The sequence below is a fragment of the Callospermophilus lateralis genome (assembly GCF_048772815.1).
Source record: "Callospermophilus lateralis isolate mCalLat2 chromosome 11 unlocalized genomic scaffold, mCalLat2.hap1 SUPER_11_unloc_1, whole genome shotgun sequence".
NCBI lineage: Eukaryota > Metazoa > Chordata > Mammalia > Rodentia > Sciuridae > Callospermophilus > Callospermophilus lateralis.
Genome location: NW_027510153.1, coordinates 971,783 through 991,241, shown reverse-complemented (window position 1 = coordinate 991,241; position 19,459 = coordinate 971,783). Strand labels below are relative to the sequence as shown.

The 19,459-nt window shown below is 35.0% G+C and overlaps 1 pseudogene; it reads left to right on the top strand.

The window, feature by feature from the left end:
- Nucleotides 1–2,718: 2,718 nt before the first annotated feature.
- LOC143385935 (ephrin type-A receptor 6-like) overlaps nt 2,719–19,459 on the top strand; it is a 41,165-nt pseudogene continuing 24,424 nt past the window's right edge.

Genomic DNA, 19,459 nt, shown 5'->3' with positions numbered 1-19,459 from the left:
AATCACTGGCCAGAGCAATTAGACAGACGAAAGAAATTAAAGGCATAAAAATAGGAAAAGAAGAACTCAAATTATCACTATTTGCAGATGACATGATTCTATACCTAGCAGACCCAAAAGGGTCTACAAAGAAACTATTAGAGCTAATAAATGAATTCAGCAAAGTGGCAGGCTATAAAATCAACACGCATAAATCAAAGGCATTCCTGTATATCAGCGACAAATCCTCTGAAATGGAAATGAGGACAACCACCCCATTCACAATATCCTCAAAAAAAAAAAAATACTTGGGAATCAACCTAACAAAAGAGGTGAAAGACTTATACAATGAAAACTACAGAACCCTAAAGAGAGAAATAGAAGAAGATCTTAGAAGATGGAAAAATATACCCTGTTCATGGATAGGTAGAAGTAACATCATCAAAATGGCGATATTACCAAAAGTTCTCTATAGGTTTAATGCAATGCCAATCAAAATCCCAACGGCATTTCTTGTAGAAATAGAGAAAGCAATCATGAAATTCATATGGAAAAATAAAAGACCCAGAATAGCAAAAACAATGCTAAGCAGGAAGTGTGAATCAGGCGGTATAGCTATACCAGACTTCAAACTATACTACAGAGCAATAGTAACAAAAACAGCATGGTACTGGTACCAAAACAGGCGGGTGGACCAATGGTACAGAATAGAGGACACAGAAACCAATCCACAAAACTACAACTATCTTATATTTGATAAAGGGGCTAAAAGCATGCAATGGAAGAAGGATAGCATCTTCAACAAATGGTGTTGGGAAAACTGGAAATCCATTTGCAACAAAATGAAACTGAATCCCTTTCTCTCGCCATGCACAAAAGTTAACTCAAAGTGGATCAAGGAACTTGATATCAAATCAGAGACATGGCGTCTGATAGAAGAAAAAGTTGGCTATGATCTACATACTGTGGGGTCGGGCTCCAAATTCCTCAATAGGACACCCATAGCACAACAGTTAATAACTAGAATCAACAAATGGGACTTACTCAAACTAAAAAAGTTTTTTCTCAGCAAAAGAAACAATAAGAGAGGTAAATAGGGAGCCTACGTCCTGGGAACAAATCTTTACTCCTCACACTTCAGACAGAGCCCTAATATCCAGAATATACAAAGAACTAAAAAAATTAGACAATGAGATAATGAATAACCCAATCAACAAATGGGCCAAGGACCTGAACAGAAATTTCTCAGAGGAGGACATACAATCAATCAACAAGTATATGAAAAAATGCTCACCATCTCTAGCAGTCAGAGAAATGCAAATCAAAACCACCCTAAGATACCATCTCACTCCAGTAAGATTGGCAGCCATTAGGAAGTCAAACAGCAACAAGTGCTGGCGAGGATGTGGGGAAAAGGGTACTCTTGTACATTGCTGGTGGGACTGCAAATTGGTGCGGCCAATTTGGAAAGCAGTATGGAGATTTCTTGGAAAGCTCGGAATGAAACCACCATTTGATCCAGCTATTCCCCTACTCTGTCTATTCCCTAAAGACCTAAAAAGAGCACACTATAGGGACACTGCTACATCCATGTTCATAGCAGCACAATTCACAATAGCAAGACTGTGGAACCAACCTAGATGCCCTTCAATAGACGAATGGATAAAAAAAATGTGGCATTTATACACAATGGAGTATTACTCTGCATTAAGAAATGACAAAATCATAGAATTTGGAGGGAAATGGATGGCATTAGAGCAGATTATGCTAAGTGAAGCTAGCCAATCCCTTAAAAACAAATGCCAAATGTCTTCTTTGATATAAGGAGAGTAGCTAAGAACAGAGTAGGGACAAAGAGCATGAGAAGAAGATTAACATTAAACAGGGATGAGAGGTTGAGGGAAAGGGAGAGAGAAGGGAAATTGCATGTAAATGGAAGGATACCCTCAGGGGTATACAAAATTACATACAAGAGGAAGTGAGGGGAAAGGAGGAAAAATATAAGGGGGAGAAATGAATTACAGTAGAGGGGGTAGAGAGAGAAGAGGGGAGGGGAGGGGGGAGGGGGGATAGTAGAGGATAGGAAAGGCAGCAGAATACAACAGACACCAGAATGGCAATATGTAAATCAATTGTTGTGCAAATGATGTGATTCTGCAATCTGTATATGGGGTAAAAATGGGAGCGCATATCCCACTTGAATCAAAGTGTGAAATATGATATATCAAGAACTATGTAATGTTTTGAACAACCTACAATAAAAATTAATTAAAAAAAATTCTCTCTCTCTCAAAAAAAAAATTAAAATAAAATAAATAAATAAATGCAAAAATATCTTTAAGTTCGCCCTTTTTTTGGTGTTACAATTTTCTTTATTGATTCTGAATGTTAAAAACAAAATTTTTTACATGCCTTAATCACAAATTAAATTCTTACATTTTTGCTTACTCCCATCACTCAGTTAATAAGTTGATTATTATTGTATTCAAATTATGGAAAATATTCTCTAAATGAGGATATCTCATTTATAGGTTAAACTTTTCCTTTCAAATTTGCCTTCCTACCTCAATTTCAAGTAATACTTTTGTCTGAAATTTCATGTCCCCTCGCCAGCAAGGAAGACACGACACAGGATTCTTCTTTCAGCAGTTTATTCAGGACCCTTGAAGCATGGCATAAAAACTCTCTCTCCCAGTCTGCACTACCTTAAATCCCTCGCCCAGCCAACGCACTTGTGCCATGTGGGAAAAACTGATTGGTACACGAAAGCGGAAACAAGTCAGAGCTCAGCTCTACAGCCTTACAAGGAGTTGTTTACTTCAACAACTCCAACTGCCAAGAAAGCGGAAGAAGGAGACTGACACCATTTTTAGGGTGTGGTCGCTGGCTCCCTACATGAAATATTCAGTTCTTGGTATAAAGTTAGTGTTGGTGATAGTAATGATGATGATGATGGTGATGATGGTGATGATCATGATGATGGTACAGCCAATGATGGAGGCAATGGTAATAATACTGTGGATGAGTATGTGTTTTACAGAGATTCACAAACAATCCCAGATATTTGGAATTATAATTCCTCATTTGTTCAACTCCCATAATGTTACTACTCTGATTCCTTATGTTTCTATGTTCTAACTTCCATATTTTAAACTTTCTTACTTCTCATTTTTACTTAACTCTTCCAACTTTACTTAGCATCTTTTAATATATTTTCAAGTATAAAATATGAAAAAATGTGATCTAAAAACTTTGTTTTTTATTTTTGTTTTGGTACCAGGGATGGGGATTGAACTCAGGGGCAGTCAACCTATTTTGTATTTTATTTAGAGACAGGGTCTCACTGAGTTGCTTTGTACCTTGCTTTTGCTGAAGCTGGCTTTGAACTCATGATCCTTCTCTAAGTCTCCTGAGCTGCTGGGATTACAGGTACAATCACAAAAACATGAAAAAAAAATTAACCCAAAATATCATAAAAAGTGTTTATCTTGAAAAGACATATTTGTTCATCTAAAAATGTTAACAGATTCCTATTTTTCTGATTCTTTATCAATTTGGAATGATGAATTAAAGAACATATTTTTAAAATGTATTTTTTAAATAATGCCAAATTTACCCAATATATAATTACATAATTATATAATATAATATTATATAATTATATAATAATTATATAATTACTATTCAGATACCAAATATGCTTATAATTAATGTATCTCTTTAAGTGAACTCTCATAGTCATTAAAATAAGATGTGATAAAATATGAGTGAATAAAGGAAGGTCTAATCAAGATAATGTGGTTTATTCCTGATTCTGATGCTAACCGCATTATAGCAACAGCTTTTCTCTATTTCTCCTCTATGGACATGTATACATAACAATTAACAGATGTTTAGGGAAATATTTAAACAGTTCATATTGGCAAGAACACTAGGTTACAACAAAAAAGCATTGTTCTTATTCTAGAAATAACATAGCTGTTCAATATTTTCCAATCCTGTGGAGAACATTTTTAAACCTTGTAGTTGATGTCAGGCTCCTGTGTGCCTTCCTTGTTAACTCTAGACCTATCCATTTAATATGAGAAAGAACAAGTCATTGTCAGTTTACAAAAAGGCTCTGTGTTAGATCTGTGATTGGAAATTTGACACTCAAACAAATACAAAGTTTTATTTTGTTCTAAAAAATTTCCCCTGAAATTATATTAGATGTTCACTAAGTATAATACTGTGATATTAAAATTATGTCTTACAAGTGGGTCAATGTTTAAGAAAATGATTCTTATAAATAGAATATATAATATATTAATAGAAGCATATTTCAGATTAGAGAACATAGGTAGAAACCACCTCAGTTCCACTAAGGAGCCAGACACCTGGCTGAGTAAAAGACATGAGGATTGATTTTGTGGGACGTTAGAGGAAAAAATCAGGTGCAGATTCTGCAGCCTAGTTCTTACAATAAATCAGGCTTGATAATTTAGACTTAGAATAAAAGAAAATGTACACTACAGATAATTGTCCCAGGTAACAGTATAAATACTCATTCTAAAACTGGAATAATAATAAGAGCTCTGACCTAATCTTTCTTTTTTTATACTAAATTATTTATTTATTCTAATTTTTTATATATGATGGCAGAATGTAATTCATTTCATATTGCACATAGACCAAAATTTTTCAAGTCACTGGTTGTACACTAAGTATTTTCACACCATTCCTGTCTACAAACATGTACTTAGGGTAATGATGTCCATCTCAGTCCACTGTCTTTCCTACCTCCATTCCCCCTCTGTTTCCCTCCTTCCCCTTTTTCCTATCTAAGTTTCTCTATTCCTTCCATGCTCCCCCTGCAAATCCCACTATAAATCAGCATGCACATATAAAATAAAACATTTGGCCTTTGGTTTTCTGGGATTGGCTTACTTCACTTAGCACTATTTTCTCTAACTCCATCCATTTACCTGCAAATGCCATGATTTTATTCTCTTTTAATGTTGAGTAATATTCCATTATGTATATACCAAAGTTTCCCTATCCATTCATCTACTGAAGTGCATCTAGGTTGGCTGCACAATTTAGCTTTTGTGAATTGTGCTGCTATAAACATAGAGGTGGCTGTGTCCCTGTAGTATGCTTTTTTAAGTCCTCTGTGTATAAACTGAGGAGTAGGATAACTGGGTCAAAATGTGGTTTCATCCCAAGTTTTCCAAGGATTCTCTATACTGCTTTCCAGATTGGCTGCACCAATTTGCAGTCTCACCAGTGTGTCTTTTTCCCCACATCCTCACCAACACTTGCATTGTTGGTTACATTCTTCATAGCTGCCGTTCTGCCTGGAGTGAGATGATAATCTGGAGTGAGATGATGATTTGCATTTCTTTAATAAATATGAAGCCAGAATTAGACAGGCAGTCAGTAAACATAAGTAAATCTCTCGAGTCAAGTTGGGTCAAGGAGGCCAATCTTGAGTGAGTCTGAGAAGTTGGAGACTGTCCCCTGAGGGATCTTATCAAGAACCTACCCCTGCTCCAACCTGTTGCCATGGTAACATGTTCCAGAAATTTTCCCTCCCTACAGGGAGCTATAAGGTTGTTAATGTGTTCTTGTCTACTCCACCCTGCCTTCCCCCTTCAGCACACCTATTACCCACCTTTTGGCCCTCCCATCAAGTATTCCTCAGCCTAGTCAGGTCTGCAGGAAGGAGAAAGATAAGCGGGGGAAAGCAGTAGAACAAAGGAAGCCTAGGATATATAAAAAGGGCAGAACACCTAGCCTCTTGGGATACCAGAATACCAGCTATGGCCCCCTTCTTCCTCACTGGAGAAGTCTCTGTTACCCATTTTTAAATGAACCCTACTTCATACGCTTTCCTTGGCGGGCTTCTCTAATGTTCAAACTTCAACATGTGGGGAAGCAGGACTCATCACTGATAACTGATAACTGGAGGAATCAGCTAGAGATGTTGAACATTTTTTCATATATTTGTTGATTGATTGCATATCCTGTTCTAAGAAGGGTCTATCTAGTTTCTTGGCCCATTTATTGATAGGGTTATTTGGTTTTTTTTGGTGTTAAGGTTTTTGATTGCTTTATATATCCTAGAGATTAGTGCTCTGTTTGATGTGCTTGTGGTAAAGATTTGCTCCCATTCTGTAGGTTCTATATTCACTTCAATGATTGTTTCTTTTGCTAAGAAGAAACTTTTTAGTTGAATCCATCCCATTTATTGATTCTTGGTTTTAATTCTAGCACTATAGGAGTCTTATTAAGGAAGTTGGGGACTAATCAGACATGATGGAAATTGGGGCCTACTTCTTCTTCTAATAGACACAGTGTCTCTGTTTTAATTCCTAGGTCCTTGATCCACTTTGAGTTGAGTTTTGTACATGGTGAGAGATAGGGGTTTAATTTAATTTTGTTATATATGGATTTTCAGTTTTCCCAATACCATTTATTGAAGAGGCTATCTTTTCTTAAACTATGTTTTTGGTGCCTTTGTATAATATAATATAGCTGTAATTATGTGGGTTAGTCTCTGTGTCCTCTATTCTGTACCATTAGTCTACAAGTCTATTTTGGTGCCAATACCAAGTTGTTTTTGTTACTATTGATCTGTAGTATAGTTTAAGGTCTGGAATAGTAATCCCACCATCTTCTCTCTTCTTGTTAAGGATTGCTTTGGCTATTATGGATCTCTTATTTTTTCCAGGTGAATTTCATGTTTGCTTTTTCTTTTTCTATGAGAAATGTCATTGGGATTTTGATTGGCATTGCATTGAATCTGTATAGTGCTTCTGGTAGTATAGTCATTTTGACAACATTGATTCTGCCTATCTAAGAACAAGGTAGATCTTTCCAACTTCAAAGGTCTTCTTTAATTTCTTTCTTTAGAGTTCTGTAGTTTTTATTGTAGAGGTCTTTCACTTCTTTAATTAAGTTGATTCTCAAGTATTTTATTTATTTTATTTTATTGAGGCTATTGTAAATAAGGTGGTTTTCCAAGTTTCTATTTCTGAGGATTTGTCATTGATGTACATAAATGCATTTGATTTATGGATATTGATTTTATATTCTGCTACTTTGCTGAATTCATTTATTAGTTCTAGAAGATTTCTGGTGGAAATTTTTGGGTCTTCTAGGTATAGAATTATATCATCAGAAAATAGTGATAATTTGAATTCTTCTTTCCCTATCTGTATCCCTTTAATTTTTTTCATCTGTCTGATTGTGCTAGCTAGAGTTTGAAGAACTATGTAAATAGAAATGGTGAAAGAGGGCATGCCTGTCTTGTTCCAGTTTTTAGAGGGAATGCTTTCAATTTTTCTCCATATAGAATAATGTTTTGAACATGAAGGGGTGCTGTATTTTGTCAAATGCTTTCTCTACATCTATTCCAAACACATTCTATGAGGCCAATATTACCCTGATTCCAAAACCAGACAAAGACACATCAAAGAAAGAAAACTTCAGACCAATATTTCTAATGAATATAGATGCAAGAATTCTCAATAAAATTCTGGCAAATCAAATACAAAATTATGTCAAAAAGATAGTCAACATGACCAAGAAGTGTTCATCCCAGGGATGCAAAGTTGGTTCAACATATGGAAATCAATAAATAATGTAATCTTATTGTAGTATTAACCTGCACTGGCCTAATGATTAGTGATCCTGAACTTTTTTTCACAAATAAATTCAACATTTGTATGACTTCTTTTGAGATATTTCTGTTCAGATTCTATGTTCATTTTTTAAATTGAGGTATTAGCTATCTTTTTACTCAGTTGAGTCCCTTATGTATTGTGTATATTAACTCTAAAGGACCTAATATCATCATGGATGGCATGCAAGTATTTTCTCCCACTCTGTGGGTTGGTTGACTTTCCATCTTTTAATTTTTGTTCCAGCAGAAACTTTTAGTTTTATATATTCTCATTTCTCTATTTTTGGTTTTGTTGTCTGTGCTTTGGAGGTCCTACGTGATATATTATTTCTCAGGTCAAAATTTTAGAGAATTTTCCTGTTTTCTTTTAGTAGTTTTTCAATTTCTGATAAGAATGACAAATATCAAAAGAGTTAATTTGTTAACTAACATTGTGGAGGATGCAGACAAAAGGGAATCCTGTACACTATAGGTGGGAAGATAAATTAATATACCTTCTGTATAAAACATTATGGGGGTGCCTCAAAAAGCTAAAAATAGAGCTGAATGATTCAATAAATACACAATAGGCAAGATAGGGCGTCAGTCTAAGAGACCAACAACAGATAAATTCATAAAGAAATGTTGTGTAAATACATGTTGTAATACTATTCAGCCTTTAAAAAGAAAGAATTATTTTGTATGTGACAACACAAATGAACCTGGAGGACTTTATGTGACATAAAATAAGTCAGGCACACACACACACACACAAAAAAAAAAAACACTACATAATCTCACTTATATATAAAATTTTTTTTTAAATGTTGAATTTGCCAGGCATAGCTGTACATGCCTGTAATGCCAGTGACTCAGGAAGCTGAGGTAGGAGGATGGTGAGTTCAAAGCCAGGCTTAGCAAAAGCAAGGCACTAAGCAATTCAGTGAGACCCCTTCTTTAAGTAAAATACAAAATAGGGTTAGGGATGTGACTCAGTTGTTGAGTGCCCCTGGGTTCAATCACTAATACTAAAAATTTTTTTAAAAATGTTTAATTCATACAAATATAGAGATACAAAGTAGAATTGTTCTTACCATATCTGAAGAAAAAGGAATCAATGGAATGGAATAGTTGTTAGTCAAGGGATAGGACGTTTCAGTTAGGTGGAATAAGATTTTTTGATCTATTGGTGATTACTTTCAATGAGAGTCTAAATATATTTCAAAACACCTAAGAACAAATTTCAAATATCTCACTATCAAAAAAATAAATAAAATAAAATAACCAGAAATAGTGGTGCACACCTATAATTCCAGTAACTTTGGAGGATGAGGCAGAGGATCCTTGGTTCAAAGTCAACTTGGACAACTTAGTGAGACTCATCTCAGAAATTAAAAACAAGAAATAAAAAGGACTGAGAATGTAGTTTTCTTAGTTGATGTAAGGCTCTGGAGCCAAAACCCAGCATTGTAAAAATTAAAGAATAAAATAAGTAAATTAAATGATGGATTAGTTGATTAGCTTGATTTAATCATTCTACATTTCTGCATATGTCAAAAGATAGAATCACCCCTCATAAATATATACAATTATGTTATATCATGTGAAAATTACATTAATTGGAAGATCTGTGAAAGAGTTCTTACAATTTGCCATTTTTTTTGTTCCATTAACTTTATATATATATTGTATTATTTAACTTTCACTAAACACTTAGTTTGAGAAGGATGAGTTGTAAGAACAACTTCTGATATTTTGTGATTTAGACTACAACAATTAATTTGTTTTCATATAACACTGCAGATCAATCAGGCTGAAATGCACAGAGTTATTCAAGAAATCAGTCTCTATCATCTTTAACTGATGGTTTCTGAAATCATTGTTATCATTTTCATTCCACTTAGTCAAAAAGGAAAGGAATATGGTCCAGGACTTGAAGTGGCATATAGCATTTCCATTATACCCCATTGAGTTTTATCCCAATTCAGTTACCAAAGAGATGGAAAGAACAGGAAGACAGGATCATGGTGTGCATTAAGGTACTGGGTGGTTCAAGAAGAGCCTAGAGACAATAATTGTTGAGAGACACAGCCGAAGGGGCCCCAGCAAACTTCCAGCTACCAGCTGATGATTGGCTCACAGCAGCCCCAGCAAACTTCTAGCTGCCAACTGATTGGCTCCTCTGTGGTGATGCTCATTGGGCTGTTTCCTCACCCTTTCAGACCATGGAGCTGCTCATTGGGGGACTTTTTTTGGCTCCGCCCATGTGACCCAGCCAATCAGCCTCAAGAGGAGGAGGAGTGTGGGAGGTTGAGAGGCTTGTGGGAAGCCACAGGTGGCAGTTGGGCTCTGAAGGTTTTTCCTGAGGAGCTGTTTGTTTGGCGTGTGTGGTTCTAAAAATTAAGTTCATTTCTTTTGACAAGTGGCTCCTGAATTGTGCTCAGCCAGACTGTGGCATTTGGTGGGCTGCATGGGAACAACTGAGGGTAAGTGATAAGGTAAACTGCTTGCCCCTGAGGGCAGGGCGAGAGGATGGGTAGCCATTTTAAGATTAATCTTTTGCTTTGCTTCACTTTTGTTTTAAGTTGCATGTCCCTGGAGATGTGTAAGATAGAAGAAAAACCGCTCACATCTGAGGAACAGATGGGGAGAAAGGACAGATGGACATTTTAGGAGGCTATTATAATGATTTTTTGTTGTTCCAATTTTGTTTCACTCTGTTTCAGTTTTGTTAGGCGTAATCTTGTTGGGTTGTATTATAGTAGAAATATGGGATCAGAAATTAGTAAAAAACAAACTGAAAGAGTGTTAAGTAAATTGTTGGAGGAAGGAGGCATCCCAGTAAAATCAATAGCAGTCAGGGCATACGTTGATACAATACAAAAATGTAGCCCACGGCTTTTAAAGGAGGAGTTGTTAAATATATCACAATGGAACCATCATGGTGAAGATTTAAAAAGAATAGAAAAGAAAAGCCCAGGACCTCCGCCTGTTGGCACATTGACATTGTGGGCATTGGTGTCTTGTTTGCTTAGTCCAAAGCCTTCAGTTCAGACAAAGGTAGAGGAGGAGAAGACATATTGATTCAAGTAAAAGAGAAGGTCTCTCAAGTTAGTCAGAAAGAGGAAAAGATTCAAGTAAAAGAGAAGGTCTTTCGAGCTAGTCAGATAGAGGAAGAAAGCTTAGAGCAGAAAAAGCCATCAGGGGAAAAGTTACAACAGGAGACTGCTACTAATACCTTTCTATCACCAGAGGGCATAAGTGTCCAACCAACAGCACCACCTCCATATGCTGGGAGGCTCCCAACCCCCACAGTTGATAGTTGGAATCCTGAGACAGGATCTCAAATATTAACATGCCCTGTATTTGAGGCAGGAGGACAGCGAATTCACCATGCTTTAAATTTCAAAACAGTGAAGCAGCTAAAAGAGGCTGTAACAATCTATGGTCCTCAAGCATCCTTCACTGTAAGCATGGTCAAATCCATTAACAACTTGAACATGATGCCAGCAGATTGGGGTAATATGTGTAAAGCTGTGCTAAATGGAGGACAATACCTGTTATGGAAGGTTGCCAATGAGGAATTTTGCAAGGAGACAGCTAGGCGAAATGTAGCAGCTGGTTATCCTCAGAGAAATCTAGATATGTTGTTAGGAAAGGGACCTAATGAGGATAAGCAGCAACAAATTGCATATGATCCTAGTGTATATGCACAAATTGCTGCAGATGCAGTTAAGGCATGGAAGACTTTACAAGGACATGGAGGTTTACAAGGTCAATTATCTAAGGTAATACAAGGAGCTAATGAACCTTATGCTGAATTTGTAGATAGGCTTATTTAAACAGCTACCAGAATTTTGGGGAATACAGAACAAGCAATGCCATTACTAAAACAACTGGCTTATGAGCAAACGAATCATTGGTGCAGAGAAGTCATTAGACCATGGAAACATGAAGATTTAAACACATATATTAAATTATGTAGAGACATTAATGAACAAGAGCAAGTTGTGGCAACTGCAGTAAAACAGGCTTTAGATGCCAGGCCAAGAACATGCTACAATTGTGAACAAACAGGACATTTTAAAAGGAATTGCCCTATAGGAGGAGGGTTTAACAAAACTAGGTATCAAAGGAATAGAATACCGGGTATTTGCCCACAATGCCGTATAGGGAGACATTGGGCTAATGAACGCCGTTCTCAAACCACCATAGAGGGTACTTCCATTATCAAAAAATGAACAAGGACCAGGTGTTTATCCATGATATCATGGAGAAAGGCATCGGGCTCCCTGACCAAAAAATGGACAGGGGGGGCCCAATACTCTGGGGCCCCAAACCACAAATATATGGAGCACTGGAGGAACCCAGCAACCCCATCAGGGTAGTGCCCAGGACACATTGTCCATCAGATTCCTCATCAGACAAACCAGAGGGAGCGCAGGGATGGACATTTGCGCCTCCGCCAGAGCAGTACTAACTCCAGAGATGGGAGTTCAAATCATTCCCACAGGGGTAAAATGACCTCTTCGCCAAGGAACAGTAGGCTTATTATTGGGACGCAGCTCTTCTACTCTAAAAGGACTTATGATAAGTCCTGTGGTAATTGATCCTGATTATGAAGGTGAAATAAAATTTATAGCCAGTTCTCCAAAGGGTATATCAGTAATTTCACCAGGAGAGAGAATAGCACAGTTACTAATAATACCCAGCCTACATGATAAATTTTCCAGTCGTACTGTAGAAAGAGGTTCCAGGGGATTAGGCTTCACAGGTGTAGATTGGGCTATGCTTTCTTTAAATTTAGATTCTCGCCCCATGCTAAAACTAAATATTCAAGGACATGAATTTAATGGGCTACTGGATACAGGTGCAGACCTTAGCATCATCTCTCGTCAAGAATGGCCAAAACATTGGCCATTACAACAAGCCACTCAAACGCTTCGAGGCCTAGGGGTGGCGACTAATCCCCATAGAAGTGCAATGGTATTAGATTGGAAGGATTCTGAAGGATGTGAAGGAACTATACAGCCATATGTATTGGATCATCTTCCCGTAAATTTATGGGGATGAGATGTCCTAGATCAATTAGGTTTTACATTAACAAATAACATCAACCATAATGCACCCACTATTATGACTAGACAAGGTTTTAGGAAAGGAAAAAGATTAGAAAAACAAGAACAAGGTATAACAGCACCAATACAAATAGATCAAGGAACGGACAGACAAGGGTTGGATTTTCAGAAAGGTCCACTGAGACAATAAAAATTACTTGGAAATCAGAAAGACCAGTATGGGTTTCTCAGTGGCCCCTGACTAAAGAAAAGATACAAGCAGCCCATGACCTGGTCCAAATCAATTAGTGGAAGGACATATACAACCTACTGTATCTCCCCATAATACTCCCATTTTTGTCATCAAAAAGAAATCTGGTAAATGGAGATTATTGCAAGATTTAAGAGCTATTAATAATGAGATGGTTATTATAGGACCTGCTCAATAGGGGATTCCTCAATTGTCTGCTTTTCCAAAAACTTGGTATGTTTTAGTTATAGATATTAAAGATTGTTTTTTTTTTTTCAATTCTAATTCATCCTAAGGATAGTCCACGTTTTGCATTTACTATCCCTTCACTGAATCATGAAGGTCCTGATCAGCGATATGAATGGAAAGTACTCCCTCAAGGGATGGCTAACAGCCCAACTATGTGTCAAATTTATGTTAACAAAACAATCCAGCCACTTAGAAATCAAAATCCTGAACTACAAATATTTCACTATATGGATGATGTATTATTAGCACACAAAGATAAAAACACATTGCTAGAATGTTATGCCACACTTACAAACTTATTAAAAAAATATAATCTAGAGATAGCAACACATAAAGTACAATTAAATTTTCCAATTAATTATTTAGGAGTTCTATTATCCTCAACCGTGGTTCATCCACCAAAAATTCAAATACGAGTAGATCAACTCAAATCACTTAATGACTTTCAAAAGTTATTAGGAGACACAAATTGGATAAGGCCTTATCTAGGTATACCAACAGGAGAGCTAGGACCTTTATTTGATATTCTAAAAGGTCCATCAGATCCAAATTCACCCCGCATGTTAACACCTGAAACAAGAAAGGCATTAAAAATCATTGAAACATATATGGAAAATATGCATTTAGATAGAATTGATATAAGTTTGCCTTTATTATTTATTTTCTACCAAGAAAAAATATTCCTACAGGAGTATTTTGGCAAGAAGTTCCATTATTATGGATACATTTATCTTATTCTCCTAACACTATTCTTATTAGGTATCCTGAGGCTGTAGAACAATTAATACTCAAAGGAATAAAAGCAGCAAAGGGAGTGTTTGGAATTTCTCCCAATAAAATTATTACTACATATACTATGAATCAAATTGATGAGTTAGCTAATGAGTTAAATACTTGGGCAATAATCATGTGCAAATCTAATGTTTCATTTGATAACTACTTACCATCTAAATCTTTATTGTCTTTTTGGTCATTGCATCCTGTAATTTTTCCAAAAATGACAAGAAAGACACCTATTATGGATGCTCCAAATATATTCACTGATGGGTCAAATAATGGTACAGCAGCAATAGTTACATCTGATCAAACTTTTACATTTTTAGTACCCAAACAATCAGCTCAATAGGTAGAGCTTAATGCAGTATTACAAGCTTTTGTGATGTCTAAAGATTCTGTATTTAATTTATTTTCTGATAGTCAGTATATAGTTAATGCTATAATATCCCTTGAAGATGCTGGTAGGATTTCCCCTTCCTCTACTGTTTTCTCTTTGCTTTCTACTATACAAAGTCTAATTTGGGACAGAAAAGATCCATTCTTTATAGGACATATCAGGGCACATACAGGATTGCCTGGAGCCCTTACTTTGGGCAATGATTTAGCAGATAAAACTACACATGACATACATATTTTCTGTACACTAAAAGAAGCTACAAATTTTCATAAAAAGTTCCATGTCAATGCTAATACTTTACAAAAGCATTTTAAAATAACTAAGGAGCAAGCTAGACAAATAATAAAACAATGTCAAAATTGTATGACCTTTTGACCACAAGTTAATTTTATTGTCAATCCTAGAGGACTGATACCTAACCATATTTGGCAGATGGACGTCACACACTTGCCAGAATTTGGAAAATTAAAATATTTGCATGTTACAGTTGATACTTCTTCTGGATTTTTGATGGGCTCCCTTCATGCTGGAGGAAAAACTAAAGAATTATAGCTCATTGCTTACAAAATTTTGTCACTGTGGGCGTTCCAAAACAGTGAAAAACAGATAATGCCCCTGGTTATACTTGTACCTCTTTTAAACAATTTGGCTCATCATTTGGCATTACTCATATAACAGGAATCCCATACAATCCACAGGGACAAGGCATAGTTGAAAGAGCTCATCAAACTATTAAAATGTACTTATTAAAGCAAAAAGAGGGAATTGGGAAGGGGTATATATTCCCCAAAGATAAACTTAAAATAACCCTTTTTACTCTAAACTTTTTAAATTTGGATTAATCAGCACTTAGTGCTACGGAAAGGCATATGTGTCCAAAAATGTCCATAAGTCTAAGGTACTTTGGAAGAATATTCTAATAGGACAATGGAAAGGTCCTGCCCAATGATTGTCTGGGGTCAGGGGTCTGTTTGTGTGTTTCCACAGGGAGAACAGCAGCCAATTTGGATTCCAGAGAGATTAACTAAAGCGATTTCTACAGACCAAAAATAAGATGATTTGGCTCAAATCCATAACAGCTGATATCCAGAACTCCAGTTTGGCTACCCTTACATCTACGACAGAACCAGGATGCTTTTTTCAATATCTATTTTATTATTGCCCTTTCCCACATCATGAAGTTCTATTTTGTTTTTTGAGCTCATACAGACCTAGGTTAATGTTTTGCTGATCAGTTCTATTTTTTGACTATAGAGTTTTTAAACATTGCTATGGAGATTTCACCTGTAAAAAGTTATAAGGCCTTTACTATTATGTTATGTGTTGTATGTATTATACTATGTGTACACACTTGTGTTTTGTGTTATATGTTTGAATGTACGTATGTCCATATATCATATATAATGAGCGCTCATGAAAAAATGGATCCAAATTTTTTTTCACGTGATTTAAATGGTTTAATTTAAATTGGGTAAACAGCTGCTGAGGATTGTTTTAATATATGAACAAAAAAGGAGGTTAACAGATCTGTTTGTTTACTTTCACCTTTCCTTTTCATTATATTTAATAATTCTGTTGAAGATAAGGTACATTGTTAAGAAAATTGTTTTCTAAAAAAAAATTGTTTTCTTTTAGTGCCTTCTGGAATGTTATATAATTTTTTCTTTAGCCATTATTGCCAGAATTCCTATCTTCATCCCAGTGCTGGTGAAGACAAAGATAAAACCAATCTACAGCTTCTGCAATAGCCATCACTGAATTGCTTGCAGAACTTGCCTGGACTATGTATCACTTGTATGCATTGTGAACTCACTTGTATGCATTGTGAACTATCTGTTGGTGCAGCGACTTGTGGTAGTGTTGGGGTGTTTATGCTGATGGTGATGCTCATTGGGCTGTTTCCCCGCCCTTTGAGACCATGGAGCTGCTCATTGGGGGACTTTTTTTGGCTCCGCCCATGTGACCCAGCCAATCAGCCTCAAGAGGAGGAGGAGTGTGGGAGGTTGAGAGGCTTGTGGGAAGCCAGTGGTGGCAGTTGGGCTCTGAAGGTTTTTCCTGAGGAGCTGTTTGTTTGGCATGTGTGGTTCTAAAAATAAAGTTTGTTTCTTTTGACAAGTGGCTCCTGAATTGTGCCCAGCCAGACTGTGAAAAATAATGAAGACTAGATCATTCAGGGTGTTACTAAGCATGTTAGGAGATCTTACCAATCAAATTAATGGATTTTTAATTTTAAGAACAATGAACAATGGAATTTTAATAAAAGATGATATCCAAATTTTTACATTTTTAAATATTGCTCCAACTTTCTTTAAAACAAATGTTTTCTTTTAGAACAATTTTAAATTTATAGAAAAATTAAACATAAAATAGAGGTTCTGTATATCCCAAACCCAGTTTTCCCTATTATGAACTTGTAACATTAAGATAGTATGTTGATAAAAATTAATGAAGTCCAAATTATCAAATTTTTCATGTTTGTACTTGCTCAATCCATAAATCATATATACATAGATTTTTGTCCTATGTTATCTTCTAGATATAATCTTGAAGAATAAAATCAGATATTTCAGTTAAAATAGAGTAATGTCTTATAATAGTTTTGTGATTTTGAAAAGAGAAAAGTGAACATATTTGATATATGTCCATCTGCTGACAAACTATTATTGTGTATCTGTTCATTACCCAAGATAATTAAGCACTAATATAAGCAGGCACTTAATTACTTGTAATCATAGAGTAACATGACAGAAGATGAATACATGAAATTTATCAGAGTTTCCAAAATTACTATGTTAATTTTGCTTTTCACTGAATAAAATGTAGGTGCCTGGAGGCCTAAAGGACAGCAACCTTTTCTTGGAAAGCTTCGATTCATGATTCCAGAACAGATTGGAAAATGTAGCTGATCCTTCTCAATAACTTAGAGAGAATTTGTGATTTTTATTGATGAACTTTTGGAATTGTGGTTATTATTTACTATTCTTTTCTAGAATTGCTTCCCTAGAACTATTTTTACTATTGACAAATACATTAATTTTGTGACTTCCATATTATAAAGGTTTTGAGACAAGAGCCAAACAAGATAAGAAAGAAGAGGAAAAGTACTAACTGTGAGAAAATGTATTATTGCTAACATGGGTCTCTCATTTACTAGTAAATTTAATACATTATAGGAAAACTGTTGGAGGCTTTCAAATTTGACATTTTTATGTCTAATGAACAAATACTTACCATTATTTTAATTAGTATTCATCAGACATGTGATGTTCATTATTTTGAAAAATTTATGCTCAGAGATAACATTAAACATTTAATTATAAACAATGAAGAGAAAATAAGCAGGAATATAATGAGATCAAAATAACTTAGGAGAAAATTAATATGGAAGATTAGTAAAAAGAACATTAAAGCAGGGAGATGGTTCAGCATCAGCTTAAATAATATAGAGAAACATCCTCCAATGTTATACATAGCAGGAGATGTTCAGGAAATTCATCCAATTTTGTTACCTATTTTTTTAAGCCTCTAAGACACACATACACACACGCACACACACAAATATATATATATATATAAAACACAACAGTAATCTGAAAGGTAAATTGACATAATTATCCAAATAATTATTGATTAAAATTTATGCTTCTCATAGCACCAGTTGATCATGGGGTTTTTTTCAACATTTCTTTTCTTTTTTCTTCCTTGGGTTAATTTTACACATCCCCCTTCCCCAACACTGATTAGCATTATTTATGTTTTCACAATAAATGCACAGTACTAACTATTATCTATTATGTATGAAAAATAAAGAAAAATAATTAAAATAAGAAAAATATATGCTTCTTTCATTCCACTCACATTGTGTAGTGTCAAATTTCAAAAATTTTCAGTTCAATAGGAAAATAATTTTCTCAGTTAACTTTCATTCAAATATGTTTATTAAAAAAGATTTGACTTTTAAACTTACTAGCAAAATGTCTATATGTTTTATTTTTTATTTTTGAAAAGTGGCAAATTAATGAGAAAATGACTTTAGGAGTGTATAACTCTAATCAATCATATAATAATTATTTGTCTTATTATGGCAACTTGAAAAAGAGTTTTGTTTTTGTCAAACATCCTAATATGTTCATTAATAGCTTTCCAAGATTCAAACACAGGAGTAAAAAGAGGGAAAATCATGTGTATATATATATATATATATATATATATATATATATATATATATATATATATATATATATAAAACTTGATTCTTTGGGATTGAAGTTGTGTTTCAGTTGTAAAGCACTTGCCTAGCACATATGAGACAATAGTTTGGATCGTCAGAACTACATAAAAAATTAATAAATAAAATAAAGGTAATTTTGTCCATTTACAACTAAAAAAAATTCAAACTCAATTCTAAGAAATAATTTTAAAAGTAAAGCACAGGATTAGAGATCAATGGTGAAGAGACACTTTCTATACTAATTTTAGAGAGATTTACTGGAAATTAATCTGTTTTCACAAAAAAAAAAAACTTCAAAATAAAGTACCAATGTTAAACAGTTTTAAACAGATTATTTGCTACCACAATCACAAAACCTGAAAAAAAAATGTTAACATGGAAAATTTTATTTAGGGGTTCACCATTTTAGAAGTTGTAGTTCATAAATGGAAGCTGGTTCCATTTATCTGAGCTTAAGATGAGGCAGAATATATTCAATTTTTTATATTGTTCAATCTCTGTCCTGGGTAGCACTATTGCCATCCATTTTTATGTTCTTGTTCTACAATTGCCTTCCGTATTCTCTGGATATTTTCCTTGATTCTGTCCCCTGATGCTCGTCATTCACACACTCATTCATTGGTGAGTTCCTACTATATGTTATACATTGTTCTGTATGCTAGTGAGGGCAGATACAGGCCTGGGGCACTAGACTAGAAGGGTCACAGGGAAAGGAAGAATTCTCAAAGCCTCTTGTGTGGATTTGTCTCTGTCTTCTATTCTGTACCATTGGTCTTCTTGTCTATTCTGATGTCAATATCATGCTGTTTTTATTACTAGAGCTCTGTCACATAATTTAAGGTCTTGTATTGTGATGTCTCCTGCTTCATTTTTT